Source organism: Apodemus sylvaticus, chromosome 20 (assembly GCF_947179515.1).
Source record: "Apodemus sylvaticus chromosome 20, mApoSyl1.1, whole genome shotgun sequence".
Lineage (NCBI taxonomy): Eukaryota > Metazoa > Chordata > Mammalia > Rodentia > Muridae > Apodemus > Apodemus sylvaticus.
In genome coordinates, this window is record NC_067491.1 from 28045698 (window position 1) to 28063139 (window position 17442).

A 17442-nucleotide genomic window follows, 5' to 3' on the forward strand; every position below is an offset into this window, starting at 1 on the left:
AGTATGATGTTCTCTAGCTCCATCCATTTGCCTAAGAATTTCATGAATTCATTGTTTCTAATGGCTGAATAGTACTCCATTGTGTAGATATACCACATTTTTTGTATCCACTCTTCTGTTGAGGGATACCTGGGTTCTTAGGAGGATCAATGGAACAGGATTGAAGATCCAGAAATGAACCCACACACCTATGGCCACTTGATCCTCGACAAAGAGGCTGAAAACATCCAATGGAAAAAAGATAGCCTTTTCAACAAATGGTGCTGGTTCAACTGGAGGTCAGCATGCAGAAGAATGCGAATTGATCCATCCTTGTCTCCTTGTACTAAGCTCAAATCCAAATGGATCAAGGACCTCCACATAAAGCCAGACACTCTGAAGCTAATAGAAAAGAAACTGGGGAAGACCCTTGAGGACATCGGTACAGGGAGAAAGTTTCTGAACAGAACACCAATAGCGTATGCTCTAAGAGCAAGAATTGACAAATGGGACCTCATAAAATTACAAAGTTTCTGTAAGGCAAAGGACACCATCAAGAGGACAGATCGGCAACCAACAAATTGGGAAAAGATCTTCACCAATCCTACATCAGATAGAGGGCTAATATCCAATATATATAAAGAACTCAAGAAGTTAGACTCCAGAAAACCGAACAACCCTATTAAAAAATGGGGTACAGAGTTAAACAAAGAATTCTCACCTGAAGAACTTCGGATGGCGGAGAAGCATCTTAAAAAATGCTCAACTTCATTAGTCATTAGGGAAATGCAAATCAAAACAACCCTAAGATTTCATCTTACACCAGTCAGAATGGCTAAGATTAAAAATTCAGGAGACAGCAGGTGTTGGAGAGGGTGCGGAGAAAGAGGAACACTCCTCCACTGCTGGTGGGGTTGCAAATTGGTACAACCACTCTGGAAAGCAGTCTGGCGGTCCCTCCGAAAACTGGGCACCTCACTTCCAGAAGATCCTGCTATACCACTCCTGGGCATATACCCAGAGGATTCCCCACCATGTAATAAGGATACATGCTCTACTATGTTCATAGCAGTTCCATCTCTTGCCATCACACCCTCGTCTCTTTCTGCCTTATGTCTCTTTACTCTGTCTCGGAAATCTGACAGGTCTCTTACCTGATTTCGTTGTCTCTAACAGAGCTAGACTGGTAGGTGAAAAGCTACTGAACTTGTTTCATCTACTCTTTTTCAATTCCTTTGGATGTACTGAAAAATATTTTTTAAAGAAGTGTCAAACAGTAGTATTTTAACTTAAAATAGATTTTTTTTCTGAAAAAAGTTAATAATGCATATAATACTTTTACTCTAAAGTTGGAATATATTATCTAATTCCACAGTTTTGCAAAATACAGTTTCTCATTGTCTGATTTTTAGAAACTCTGTCATTAAGTATTCAGAATTAATCATTTTATAGTGTCCCGTAGTATATAAATATTGTGCAGTCTGTCTTTAATATAGTATACCAAAACAAAATGAAGCAAAATCAAAGCATTTATTTTAATGCAAGCATTGAGTTCACAGCAAAGAAATCATGGGAGTGTATATTCTGGTAGCTGACATAGTCATAACTATCTACAAATCTCTGCTCTTAAGTCAGGAAGCAAACCAGTAAGTATTCATCTTTTACATCTTCTTTAAAGTATAAGGCTAGGGTGTCTGTCAACATCGTATTGCTGCAACAAGGTGGCAGAGAAGGGGCTATTGGCCAAGTCCAAGATGCTCAGGTAGCACAATTGTTGTGAGATCTCATTAGGATGTCATGTCAAGGTAGAAATGTTCCTTCAACACTCACACCTTGAGAGAAGAGGCAAAGAGAGAGACCATGCTGAGCAGCCTAAGGACTACCCACTGGGCTCAACTTCCTAAAGGCCCAGCAATCCTGCCCTATTGTACCTTTGTAAGCACCCCAGTCTTCATGTTTGGGCTTTAGGAAAATATTACCAATATCAATCCACTTTCCTAGGATACAGTTTGGCCAGGAGAATGTGAAACATTATGCATGAGGCTTTATTTCCAGAATGAATGAGCTTATCTTTTGATAGAAAAAAGGCATTTGTCTTTGACCAGCTTCACTTTTCTTCTTATTTCTCTCTATGTCGTTAACATGATGATCAGAAAGGTTGCAGGGAGGAGGGATGCACACACAGCAGGGTAGATGCGAGAATAAACGCAGCAGGGACGCTTGAAATCAGGATGGCATCTTGAAGAAAGCTGAAAAACATATGCTTTCTACCTTCAGATTTTTGGCTAAAAAATAAACTATCATTTTGCCTTGATAAATAAAATACATGAAAAGGTGAAAAGCATAAAAACTAAAACAGATGCAATGATAGAAAACCCAGTTCTCTATTTTCTTTCTATCAAGACACAAAGGTAAACTAAAAAGTTATTATATTTTACTTTTTTCATTATTTTATTTATTGCTTCACTTTATATCATGATCCAAGCCCTCCTCTCTTCATCTTCCTAGCCTCACCTTCCCACACTCCTCCTATTCCCCTTCTCCAAGAAGGGGAGCCCCCAACCACTGAGAAACTATCCTCCCTGGTACATAAAGTCTTATTAAGAACTAATTATATCTTCTCTCACTGATGACAGACAAGGCAGCCCAAGTAGGGGAAAGGGATCCAAAGATAAGCAACAAAATCTAAGTCAGAAACAGCCCTAGATCCAATTTTGGGGGACCTACATGAAGACCAAGCTGCACATCTACTGCATATGTGTAAGTGCCTAGGTCTAGTCTATGCATGTACTTTGGTTTGTGATTCAGTCTCTGTGAGCCCCCATGGGTCCAGGTTAGCTGACTCTGTAGGTTTTTTTGTGGTATCCTTGACCTCTCCAGTGTCCTCAAGCCTTCCCCCAACTCCTCCACAACACTCCCTGAGCTTGACAAGTACCCAGAATTGCTCAGTGAGGAAAATAGGCAAAGTGTAAGCTTCTCATCACTTACATAAATTGCGACTTCTTTACATTTGTAAAAGAAGCCCTTTATCACAGAAACCCAAGTGTGCTAAGTGTCCTAACAGTGGCTTACACAGAACTTTTCACTTTTAAATTACAAACTATCACTATCTATTCATTCAAAACACAGACTAGCAATATCGTTTTCTGTGTTTTTTTTTTTTTAGATTGAAAATAAGGGGTATGAATAAAAAAACATGAGAAAGCTACAAGTCTGCATATTGCAGTTACTATTTCACAATTTGTGACACTAAATGTCACCATTTAACGATTGGTACTTTCAAATTGCCATTTCCAGAGCCAAATTAAGAGGTTTATTGTTCCTAGAAAGGAACCTGTAGGATTTCAAATCAAAATAACAACTCCAACAACTGCAACAACTATAACAACAACAAAACAAATAAACAAATAAACAAGAGCAACCATGAAATCCTAGTCCTAGGCAGAGAGGAAACATTGCCAGGCTGCTTCACTTCCAGTTTGATCAGGTAACAAAGGACACAGTCATGAGCTGGGAAGAAGTTCATTTCTTCTGAGATGGCTACACTTTACCCCTGTTTGTTCTTTCTAGAAAGCAGTATATATAAACCAGTTTGTACCTATCCTGGGAAGCTATGGGAGCAGAGGAAAGAGAGGAAGTGTGATTAAATTTAGTTGAGTGTTCTTTTATAAGTTTTGGTGAGAAAAGAAGAGACCATTTGGATTATAACTTTTTTATTATTATTTTATTTATTTACATTTCAAAAGTTATCCCCCTTCCGGGTCTCCCTTCTGCAAACCCTCATCCCAACATTAAACTCTCTCAAAGTTCCTATCCCTGGTTACATATATCATAATACACCCATGGTAGTGGACAGAGGATATACTTAGAAAATGAAGCTGGAATTCAAGACCACCAAAATTCTTCATGAAATAAGGGGCCCTAGGATGCATCTTAGGATATAGAATCTGAATTTCTTTGCTCAATAAAGTTGTCCACTCAAACTGGGATTAAGTGGAGTACCACAAAAGGCCTGAGATAAAATGAGATGGAGTTCCTTATGAAAATTATGTTACTTAGGAATTTTACAGGTCAATGATTTCAGATTTAATGTTTAGTAGTATTGGCCTATTGGCAAACAAAGTCAGAACTCATCAATTTAAAGCAAGACCTTTGTGTATCTTTCTGTCTGCCTGGTCTGTATTTCTACCTATGATCTTTTTTGTCTGTCCATAAAAATATGTGTGAAATGTTACATACTACTATAATTAGATCTATGATTTCATTGATTACTTCTACCTGTACATAATTTAGATCTTTTTTGGAAAAATAATTTCCTAAGTCACTATTTAGCATACACTTTTGTTTTTGGATGCAATAAAACATGTCTCTTGTTCAGAATGCAGTCAGTCTTATAAGTTGGTAAGCTGACACAGGGAAGTAGACATGAGAAAGCATGTCTACAAAAGGGAATTCAGCAGAAACAGGACAATGCAGAGGAGTAGACTGATCCTCACAAATACACCTCTCAATCCAAACCAAACACATCCCAAACCTAATTATTCCTTTGCTGGAGCTCACAATGCCAACACCAACCCATATTTTATCTAAGATGTAATAAAAGTATTGTGCTAAACAAAGTAATTTTAACTGATTACAATTAAATATTAACTTCCTTTAATAAAAAATTAATTAAAAAGATGTAAACTCAGACTGACATAAGGAGTCAAGGAGGGATTATTGGCTCTTGTTTCTTCCATTAGAATGAGTACTATTGAGGCACATAGATGCTATCTTTGATTTTTATTTCTTTGTGTTACATATTAATTATAATGAAAGAAAGTAACAGCATTGCCCAGATAATTGCATTGTTTGTTAATTTTGGAAGTACCTCTTTCTTTTATCTTCTGAAAGTTCATCTTTCTGGTAATAAAGAAAAACAGAGAAACCTGTCATACAAACAAAAGTCCACGAGTACTATAAATGAACAGAAATTTATCAATGTTTGAGTTAATAACTGCACATATACACACTCATCTATTTAAGCTATATAGAAATCTATCAGTATGACCAAAGGTGTTATGAATTATCAAACAGGTATTTCTTCTTTGTAAGTCCATAACTACATAATGTACTTGAAACATTTAGAGCTCAAAAAATAAATAAATAAAATAAATAATATAAATAAATAAATAAATAAATAAATAAATAAATAAATATAAAAAAACCAAGACACTGTAGTGAAGGAGATTAAGAAAAATGAAACTGGTCACTAGTCTAGTCACTACGTGCTAGAATATTGTAGTTATTAATTTCAGTAGTGTGAACATTAATCATTTAGTATCTATATTTATACCAAATATATACTTACATTTATCGTTAACACTTTGTCATAAAATGCTAATATTGTCAACATGAGCCAAGGAGACAGAACAATGGTAAAAGTCACTTGCTGCAGAGCCTGACAACCCATGACCACTTACACAAAATCTTGTATTCACTACATGAGACTTAAAGCATGTTTTAGTTCATACTTCACTTAATCAATAAGTATTGATAGTCTACTTTAGTTCAAGAAAAGTAAGCAGTTTACTCTGTTGTAACTCAGAAAAAAACAATAAAAATAATATACCCAATTCAAATGGAATATCATTTATTATTACAAATGGAATTTTATTCTGATTTTATATTTGAGAATGTGTAACATATAAACAAAAGGGTGGTTCCTGAACAGAACACTGACAGTGCAGGTACTAAGGACAGCAACTAATAATTGGGAAGAATTCACCAACCCCATATCTGACAGAAGGCTGATACCCAAAATATGTAAAGAACTCAGGAGGTCAGCATCAACAAACCAAATAATCCAATTAAAAAGGGGGTACTAATTTAAGTGAAATTCCCAGCAGAGGATTCTCAAATGGACAAGAATCACTTACAGAAATACATAATATACTTAACCATTAGGGAAATGCAAATCAATATGAGTCTGAGATTCCATTTTACACTCATCAGAATGTCTAAGATAACAATATAAGTGTCAGCTCATGCTGGAGAGGATGTGGAACAAGGGGAACACTCTATCACTGCTGGTCTGATTGCAAATTTGTATAGCTCCTATGGAAATCAATATGGTATTTTATCAGAAAACTGGGAACTGATCTCCCTCAAGACCCAGCAATGCCAGTCCTGGGCATTATTTGAAAGAATGCTCCAACCTCTCATAAGGATACTTGTTTAACTACATTCACGGCAGCTTTATTCATAAACTAGAAACAATCTAGATATCCCTCAACTGAAGAATGGATAAAGGAATTGTGGTACATTTACACAATGCAATACTACTCAACTATTAAAAATAATAATTTCGTGCAATTTGCAGGCAAATAGGTGGAACTAGAAAAGATCATTCTAAGTCAAGTAACCCAGACCCAGAAAGACAAACATGAATAATAGCTATAAAGGATAACTATACTACAATCCACAGACTCTGAGAAGCTAAGTGACCAGGATGTCTCAATGTGGGGTCTTAATCTCCCTGTGAAAGGAAAATAAACTAGACATCACAGATGGACTAGCAGGGAACCATCTGGGTTAGGGAATGGGTGCAGAAACAGGAAGGAGCAGGAGGGCTGAGGATGGAGGGAGAGAGAAGACTCGGAGAGACAATGAATTGTGGGCATCTCTGGGACAAACTAGAAATCTAGTGTAATAGAAACTCATAAGAATTTATGAGGTGATTATATCCAAGACTTCTAGCAGTTAAGAGATATCACACCTGAATCAGCCTTTTCCTTTGACCAGGCAAGACTTTCAACACAGGGATTGGAACAACAACTCAGCAAACCTTCAACCTACAATTTGTTCTGCTTACAAAACTTGCTGGGGGTAAAGGTAGCCCATAAAGTATGGGAGTAGCCAACCAATGACTCTTCCAGCTTATGGCCGGTGCATGAGAGGGAGCCCACCCCTGATAGTGTTTGGAGGAACAAGACTCATGGGCTGGACAATCCAGAAACCTAGGATAGAAAATAATTCCTAATGATATTCTACTACACTCATAGATTGGTGCCTAACCCAGTCATCATCAGAGAGTCCTCACCCAGCAACTGATGGAAACAGACCCACAGATAAAAATTAGGAAAAGTTAGGGAGTCCTCAGCAAGAAGCAAGGAAGGATTAGAGTAGCCAGAGGGGTCAAGGACACCACAAGAAAACTCACAAAATCAACCTCCCTGGGCTCATAGGGGCTCACAGAGTCTCAACCAACAAGGGAGCCTGCATAGGACTGACTAAGCTTTTTGTATCTATGGTTACAGTTAGGTAGTCTGCTCTTGTGGGACCCCTAACAGTGGGAACAGAGGCTGTCTGTGACTGTTGTCTGCTTTAGGAATACCTTTTGTCCTGCTGAATTTTTTTCATCCAGCCTCGATGCAAGGGGCGGTGCCTAGTCTCACTGCAACTTGATATGCCATGGTTGGTTGACATCCATGGGATGCATGCCCTTTTCCCTTTTCTTTTCTTTTCTTTTCTTTTCTTTTCTTTTCTTTTCTTTTCTTTTCTTTTCTTTTCTTTTCTTTTCTTTTCTTTTCTTTTCTTTCTTCCTTCCTTTCTTTCTTTCTTTCTTTCTTTTTTTTTTTTTTGGCGGGAGAGGTGGTTCGAGAAGGATTTCAGAGTGCTGGGATTGCAGGCCAACGCTGCCTGGCTGCCTGTCCTTTTCTGAAGAGAAAGAGAAGAGGAGTCTCTTGGTTGACTGTGACACAGTGATGTTATGCCAATCAGTGTATTCAGTCTGTGTGCCATTGTATAGAATACCTTTGGACTATAGAATAATAAATTTTATGAATGATCTAATAACTCTGAGGCAGAATTGTAGATATTATTCATCTCTGAGAAGTGCTCACTACTTATGGCTCTTTTATGACTGAAAGGAGTGTATTTTTAAATGCATTTGTGAAATTCATGACCAGATTGCCATTTCTTGGTACACTAATTTGCTTTGACAGGGATAGCATGCTCCAAAAAAAAATAATCATGCATGGATTTCTAAACTCAGTGGGATTCTATATATCACACTGTCATTGAACTCTGAGCTTCCACTTGAATAGGATGATTATTAAGACATACATGACATTGGGTGCCTGAATATCGGAGTCTATTCAGATTCTCTTTGGAATAATTTTGCAAATGTTGATGCAAAAAGACACATACGTGATATCTAGCAAAGTGTAGGAAGGTTGACAGATTATATGGCAGATTTGAACTCAAATGAAGAAGACGATGAAAAGTAGTTGAACTCTAAGACTCATGAAGGTCTTCTCACTGTGATTTTAATTTACATTCCCAATCATCCCTTAGAGAAATATATATATATTTCAAATACTTTATAAGAATATGATTTTAAAATGGCAGATCCTCTTTTTATTTTCTTTCTTTCCATCTTTCTTAGAGAAGAAGTTCAATATGTTGTTTAAGTTAAGATTCAATTCTTAACTCTATGAAAAATAAAAAGATAGTTTGGGTCAGAAAAATAGAAAACATTTTCCTTACTAGTTATGATACTTATTTTTAGATTGTAACTGGTATTGAGTCACATAAAATATTAAATGTTGAACCATGTCTTTGTAACATGGAGCTGTTCTTTAAAATTTGCATAGTTAAAATATAGATATTAGGTTTCTGAAGTATTTACAATTATATATTTTTGTACTTTTATAATTTTGCTTATTCTATATTGACTGCATAATTGTGTGCATGACAACACTAATAAATTATAGAATTTTGATATATATTCTGAAGCATTCTTTTCTTTTGCCTAAAGTGTATAGAGATTATAGTGGGATTACTTGAATTTTTTCATTTAATCACTTGAGTAACTAACGTGAAGTTTTGAAAAATAGTCACATAAGAGAAGAACTGAAAAGTGAGAATTGTCCCATGTCTGGTTCTTCCAGATCAAAGGACATCACATGAAGCAACATAAAAAATAAGGTTTTTCATGCAAGATTAAATCAGTCTGACTAATTAATATTCTGCATTGGGCTGAAAACAGCACTATAAATAAAATTAGAACATTTGGATTGATGATTCTAGATATGCTGCATAATAGTTCCAAGAACACAAGACAGGGAAACATTTAGCTAGTGCTGCCTTTTCATGAAAATGAAATATTAATAGTTCTGACAATACAAGGAACATGATGATAAAGCAGAGACAAAATTGACCCAAGACTTGTATAAAAGTGACTTGATGCTTCATAGAAATGATGATAGATGACAGAGATGGATAGATGTATATATAGAGGATTTATAAATGGTAGGTATTTAACTTGAACAGGGTAAAAATAAAAGATGAATTGGTTTTTAACAATACATGCTTATAAGATATCAGCACTGCAATAAAAGCAGAAAACTAATCTAAACCACAATATCACAGACACATTGTGCAAGAATAATATAGGGCAAAGTACAACATCCATTAAGTATGCAATTAGCATTATGCTGAAGGACAGTGGTAATAAGGAAGGAAGGCAGCGGTAATAGATATGATTATATTTGTTGTCTCTGGAGGATGATGCAGTACAGCACCAGAGAAGTTTCTGGATTTTGATATCTTTTTCCATATAGTGCCTACACAGAAACATTAGCATGGAAATATTCACATGTTAAAGCCTTCCCAGTCACTTAAAATTATCTTAATGTCAAACCATCATCACTGGATAGGCATCAAATTAATATAATGAATAATAAATGCATCTCAGTTTACAAACTAAACACACATAATCACCATATACACACACAAAAATGCAGTAGATGTGATAAAAATGCTTTCAAAATACAGAGGAGAAAGCCATTCCTGCCTCTATGGTGAGCCCATATGAAAAGCAGCTAAAACCCCATTCTTACCAAATGTTTCATATATTCAAATGAGAGTTTACAAATTCAGTAAACAGCAAATTTTGCTACATTTTTGTCACTGCATGGTGGCTGATTGTTTCTTCATACTTCAGGAATTGCTGTTAAATCTCTTTTAAATTCATGAACTAACATGATAAAAATCACTTTGGAAGCTGCATTATTTTTTTTAAATGTGCTTCCTTCTTAAGCAATTAATAATTTTATTTGTATTATTAATATCCTTAAATGGTTTCCTCTTTTCCTTCAAAATTGAAGCAGATAGCTGTTGACCAGTATTTGGTTTTCATATGGAAAAGAAACACAAAATTAATTTTTTGGCAACCTATATTTTTCAAAGTACTATAATTTCCATATTGAGCCCCATGATTGACAGCACTTGAGCATTGCTTACAGCAGTTTATTTCATTGCATGCTTGGTGTTGTAGTTCTGATCGGCTTCTAGCTAAATCATGAGTGAATGAATTCAAAATAGTTTATATATCACAATCGAACCTAGCATCTTCTGAACATATGAGCTCACAGCAGGCATGACAGCATGCACAGGACAAGTTCAGATCTAAGCATGAAAAAGGGTTATAGACACAAATTCCATCCCTATCCAAATACTTACAGACGCTTGAGTTTATTTGCTGTGACTAAATACCATGACTAAAAAAAAAGTTGGGAGGAAAAGGTTTATTTAGATTACACGTTCATATCATAGGCCATCACTGGAGAAAGTCATCACAGGCACTCAAGCAAGGCTGGAACCTGGAGTCAAAGTCCATAGAGGACTGCTATTTACTAGCTTGTTTCCCATGGCTTGCTCAGCCTGCTTTGTTATAGAAGTCAGGATTAAGATGGACCTCCATATAAAGCCAGACACTCTGAAGCTAATAGAAAAGAAACTGGAGAAGACCCTTGAGGACATAAGTACAGGGGGAAAGTTCCTGAACAGAACACCAACAGCGTATGTTCTAAGATCAAGAATTGACAAATGGGACCTCATAAAATTACAAAGGTTCTGTAAAGCAAAAGACACCATCAAAAGGACAAATCTGCAACCAACAAATTAGGAAAAGATCTTCACCAACCCTACATCAGATAGAGGGCTAATATCCAATATATACAAAGAACTCAAGAAGTTAGACCCCAGAAAACCAAATAACCCTATTTAAAAACGGGGTACAGAGTTAAACAAAGAATTCTCACCTGAAGAACTTTGGATGGCAGAGAAATATCTTAAAAAATGCTCAACTTCACTAGTCATCAGGGAAATGCAAATCAAAACAACCCTGAGATTTCACCTTACACCAGTCAGAATGGCTAAGATTAAAAACTCAGGAGACAGCAGGTGTTGGTGAGGATGTGGAGAAAGAGGAACACCCCTCCACTGCTGGTGGGGTTGCAAATTGGTACAACCACTCTGGAAACCAGTCTGGCGGTTCCTCAGGAAACTGGGCACCTCACTTCTGGAAGATCCTGCTATACCACTCCTGGGCTTATACCCAGAGTATTCCCCAGCATGTAATAAGGATATATGCTCCACTATGTTCATAGCAGCCCTATTTATTATAGCCAGAAGTTGGAAAGAACCCAGGTATCCCTCAACAGAAGAATGGATGCAAAAAATGTGGTATATACACACAATGGAGTACTATTCAGCCATTAGAAACAATCAATTCATGAAATTCTTAGGCAAATGGATGGAGCTGGAGAACATCATACTAAGTGAGGTAATCCAGTCTCAAAAGATCAGTCATGGTATGCACTCAGTAATAAGTGGATATTAGCCTGGAAAACTGGAATACCCAAAACATAATCCACACATCAAATGAGGTACAAGAAGAATAGAGGAGTGGCCCCTGGCTCTGGAAAGACTCAGTGTAGCAATATAAGGAAAAACCAGAACAGGGAAATAGGAAGGGGTGGGTGGGAGAACAGGGGGAGGGAAGGGTGCTTATGTGACTTTCGGGGAGTGGGGGACCAGAAAAGGGGAAATCATTTGAAATGTAAATAAAAAATATATCGAATAAAATAAAAAAAAAAGAAAAAAAGATGACCCCACCCACAATGGGCCAAGCCCTTTCCCCCATTGATCACTAATTAAGAAAATGTCTTACAGCTTGTTCTCATGGAGGTATTTCCTTAGTTGAGACTCTTTTGTCTCATACTCTAGCTGGTATCAAGTTGACATACAGAACTAGCCAGTACAATACTTGTTAGCTACTGGGAAAGGCTCAATTTTCTACATTTCTCTTAATAATGTATCACACTCCAGTGGAAGGCCATACATTCAAAATATTTCAGTACTACAAACTGGATTTGATGAGAAACAAGCAAACAGAAAGGCCGATATTGCATGGGAGGAGAAGGGGGAATAGAACTGGGAGAAGTTAAGGAGAGAGGGTGACCATGATCAAAGCTCATATGAAATTCTCAAGTAATTCAAATTCATTAAAAAAATAGAATTTACGAGTCAAAGTGTAATTGAAAGAAAATATTAATTTGTACTAAATTATACTTATTTTTCTATAAATTTATAGAAGAAACTCAACATCATAATGCCAATTTTCAAGAGAAATACATTGAACTTTTAAATTATATATAAAATATGCATTGCAATGTAGCTATATGGCTCAGTATATTAGCCTCCTCTATATTTTTCTTTTATTATTTTATTTATTTATTCACTTTACATCTCAGTCACAGCCCTCCTTTCCTCCTCTCCTCCCAATCCCACTTTCACAAATCCCTCTCCTCATTACCTCCTCCTCTGGGGAAGCCCCTCTTAGGTACCACCATGCCTGGGAAATTAACTTGTGGCAGGACTAAGTACATCCTCCTCCACTGTAGCCCGACCAGCCAAGGGAAGGGGATCCAATAGGAGGCGCCAGAGTCAGAGACATCTCCCGCTCCAATTGTTAGTGGACCCACATGAAGACCAAGCTGCACATCTGCTACCAATGTGTAGCAGACCTATGTTCAGTCCATGCATGCTCTTTGGTTGGTGGTTCAGTGTCTGTAAGCCCATTGGCACATGTCAATTCTCATGGTGTAATTGACCCCTCTGGCTTATTAAGTTCTATGCCCCACTCTTCCACAGGACTCCTTGGGCTCTGAATGATAATTTTGGCTGTGGGTCTCTGCATTGTTTCCATCAGCTGCTGGAAGAAGCCTCTCAGAAGACAGTGATGCTGTGATTCTCTCTGTAAGCATAGCAGAGTACCATTAATAGTGTCAGAGCTTGGCTCTCTCAAATAAGATGGATCTCAAATTGGGTCACTCAGGCTAGTCCCAGAGATGCACCCCTCAGGTTTCAGTTCTTTCTTCCAGCCCTCTTCTGCCTTCCTTCTCTCCACACCTGAAGCCCATCCCTGTTCCCCTCTTCACCCCCTTCTCTCACCCAGTTCCTTCTTTCCATTCACCTCTGATGTCTATTTTATTTTCCACTCACTTATAAGTGGACATTAGCTATAAAGTACCGTTTAACTGTGCTACAATCCATAGACCCTAAGAAGGGACCTAAAGGAAAGGAGCTCCTCTCTTTTTAACAGTGTTATTGAAATCTAATTGTTATATAAATGCACATCCTTACTATGCACAACTAGGTACAATTATTTATATATTCAGTTTAAAAGATTGTAATTACTTTTTCTTTGCAAACATTGGAAATATTTAGTCTCATTGTGCATGGAGTGAAGAGTAAGCAATAATAATATAATTTATAATTCAGAAATTACTTCAAATGATTACTACAAATGGGATAAATTATATTTGAATAACAGAAGCAATCTGATTGAATTTAGAAAATAATAAACAACTGAATGTAATTAATCTTCAGTTTTCTGACCCAGAGTAAAAATCTGTAGATCTAAAATATCACTCAGGATTAAGTATGTCCATTCAAAATTATTTTCTTGCTATTTATCTTGTCTTTTCCTTTTCCAATAGTTTCTTATTCAAGTCAAAAATTTTAAATATATTAATACAGTATTTAATTAATACAATATGAATTTGTGATATTTATCATACTTGTATATTTTATGTCTAGGATCTTGCTAAGATGTACACACTGAGTGAAATTATTGTGAGCAAAGACAGTTTGTCATCTGCACTGGGTAATGGCTGTTGTTTACCACCATGGTCCTTCAAGTTATTGGTTCTGTCGAAAAGCATGCTCTAAAAGCATGTATTTCTATGTAGAATCAGCATCTTCCTTCTTCCCTGATGCTCTTGTCTATGACTTAGTTTTGATATGCCTAAGCTTCTTTGGGTTTGAAGGAAGTAAAGTTATCACAGTGGCTAGTTAAGATGAGAGAACGGATAGTCACAGTGATATGTACGAAAGTCGAGGGCAGATTGAACTTCTAAACTTTATTCCAGGATAGATGAGACGGCTCCAGTGGATAAAGGCACCTATTTCTGAGCCAGAAAAACTGAGTTTGTTCCAAATAGAAAGAGAAAGTCAATTCTTAAAAGTTTCATGGTCTTCCACATGCATGCCACAGCACTTACATGGGCACACACACACACACACACACACACACACACACATACACACAGAGTGCAATTAAAATTTTAACCTATACTCCACTTCCCTGTTTCTATTACATCTTTTTTTCTATATATCTATTATACATCCATCAAAAAGTATTTTCAAATAAGAATCTTATAATTTCCTTTTACCGTCTAACAAAACTTTTCAGGAATAGAGAAGAAAATTGTCTGGAATAAAATGCTATATACTTTACTTATATATTATGAATAATGTTAAATAAAATATTTACAATGGGATGTTGGCCTGGCCTATATTACCCATCTTGTTATTCAAATCTTAGTGATGTCCATTTGTGTTAGCCTTCAGGTATGATAGTACACTTTACATAATAGGGTTATTATGCCTTTGCAAAGATGTTTATAACACAAATGCTAAGCAAATAAATTTTTTATTATTAATAAATATAATTTTTGCACATCTTAAAATATGTTTAGAAGAATTAGCAAATCTGTAAAATGTACTTTTAACTGAGAACTTGTTTGAATATAAAAAGCTATATCAACTTATTTATATTTAGACCATGGCTTGTGTCACTATACTGGGTGAACTGCTGCTGTTTCAAAAAAATTTAAAAACAAAAATAATAAAAAAACTTTCTTCAGAAAAACTACACAACTGAACGCAAAGGTCAATTTATGTGTTAAATTTCAAAACAATCAATTAACTGACCATCATTTTGCTAGCAACAGTAAAATTATGCAGAGCTAAAACCACATTTAAATATCATCTCATTCATATTTGTTAATGCCATTCACCAGTAAAGATCAATAATTTAAATTAAATAACTTTAAAATTCACTTAGGTATATACCATTATGCATTTGCATTTTTTTCTTTTGGGTACAGCCTAAAATTATTTTTAGCTGTGCCACTGTGACTAACAATTCAAATCCCCTTTAGTATTTAGTATTTTTTTTTCATTGTAAAAAAAACCAAAGAACTTTACTCCTAAGTTTTAGTTGTTAAAAAGTATTTTTGGAGCCAAGGATGCTGTTTAAAGGACTTATTTCTTCCAAAGAACCAAGGCAAGCCAGGCTAATGGCATAATTCTCTATGACATATGTACTGGAGTTGTGCCTTTTCTACAACCCTGGATTAAATAAACTTGTCTGAAGAATCGTTTTATCAGTTTGGGATGCCTAATAATTTCCTGTTTTCCTACTTGTGTCCATGAGGACATAAACCAGCTTCTGCTTTTCTGAGTAATTACACTTCTACCCAGAGTCATAATCAGAATACCACGTCCCCCTTCATTGAAAGTATGTGTAGAGAAAAATACCAAACAATATCTGCTTAAAAGCCCTAGAGTACTTGGATTAAAGACTCCGTCCAGAGAGACAGTGCCAGGTTCTCCTTTTCTCCATCTGTGCCAAGTTTCAGGTCCTTAACACGAATTGGTGACCTGCACCAGATTTGCTTCAGAGCATCCACATGTGATAGAGGAAAGCAAAGACCATAAATCTCTGCTTCCACCTCTTTGCCCATCATGTGCGTCCGTCTCACATTCTTTAGAGAATGATAGATGTAAACCATCTATTGTTGAGCATCATCAGATTGATTCTGATCTGGCCCGACTGTGAGGAAGGAACATGTGATCTTTGAACTGCGATCTTATTATGTTGTCCAACCTTGGTAACTTTTCACGTGGGTCCATCGTCTCTGTTCCAATTCCCTCATAGAAAGGAGGGAGTCTGTGCATGACAAAGTCCTTCTTCATATCTGATGACAGCAGTCCTTTTCTGCCCTCGAGCTGGTCACTTAACTTCCTTGTTACATCATCTGCGTTTCCACATTCATGAGCATCTGCCGGGGCATGCCAGTCCTTAATGCCACATCTTCCTTTGCAATGTCATATACAAGCCCAGAAATGGAGTGCAAAAGGCCATCTCCATATAGGTGCTATTGGTCAGGCAAATAGAGTGGGCCAGGCATGAATGCGTTTCTGCCTGATGAATGGTCCCTCTGGGGCAGTACAGCAAATCACCAGACTTCAGCAGGAAAGTCATGTGTTGGTATGCCAATCCGGTCCTCGGGCTCCACACTGTACTTGTGTGCCAGTAGCACAGTTGCGGATTATAGGCACCAGTGTTTCTTTGCCTCTAGCTGCAGGATCAAAACCTCAACATCTTCGAAACGTGGAGGGAGGCCCGAGATCCTGCAGGAGTCATGTGCACATTTGCACCTACTAAGGAGCCAAAGTAACGTTCCAGCTTTTCCCGGACGCTCCAGAGCTCATCCTTATATCTATGTGGTTGGTGAAACTGAATTGTTGCTCTCTTCTGATCAAAATCGTTTCTCAGCTGAAAAAAGCTGTGCTTTGCCATCCTTATTTAAAACCTACTTCTTCCCACTGATGCACCAGCAGACATTCACGTCTCTTCCATAGGTTGGCCCTTGGTTGCAGAGACTTTTCAGATTTGAGAGGCTGAACAGAGATTGGCAATATACAGCCAGTGAAGGGACATCCCTTTAGATGAGAAGGGGCTTTTGTTCCTAGAATTCCTTGAAAAAGTCTTTACTTTGATGGGTGAGATTAAACTTTCAAAAAAAAATACAGAAAAGATATCAGGCAGCTCCTCCTTCACCTGCTTGCAAAGAACACACTTTTCTTTGTTCTCATCCCCTGTGGGCTTCACTTTCTTTGGCATTGTTTACAGGTAGGGAGGAAATGCAAACCCAGCTGGGCCTGTAGGGAGTTGTCTGCAAGCTGCCTCGGCTACAACCATATTTGGTAGTTTTGACACATGTTCCAAGATGCTTCAAAATATGTTTTGAAATGGCAAGTTTAAAGGCTTTAATGCATGTTGGATTAAAACAATAGTTTTTCTTATCAAATATACTTAGAAAATTCCAAGAAGGATAAAAGAATTGTTTAAAGTGCTTTTTATATTTTCTTTTGTCTTTCCAACACAGGGTTTTATGTTTCTCTGGGTAGCCCTGGCTGTCCTGTAACTCACTCTATAGACCAGTCTTGCCTCAAACTCAGAGATCTGCTTGCTTCTACCTCTGGAGTGCTGGGATTAAAGTG

The 17442-nt window shown here is 36.9% G+C and overlaps 1 pseudogene; it reads right to left on the reverse strand.

The window, feature by feature from the left end:
* Nucleotides 1-15716: 15716 nt before the first annotated feature.
* On the reverse strand, nt 15717-17062 carry LOC127671311 (ribosomal oxygenase 2-like; annotated as a pseudogene).
* Between the last annotated feature and the right edge of the window lie 380 nt (nt 17063-17442).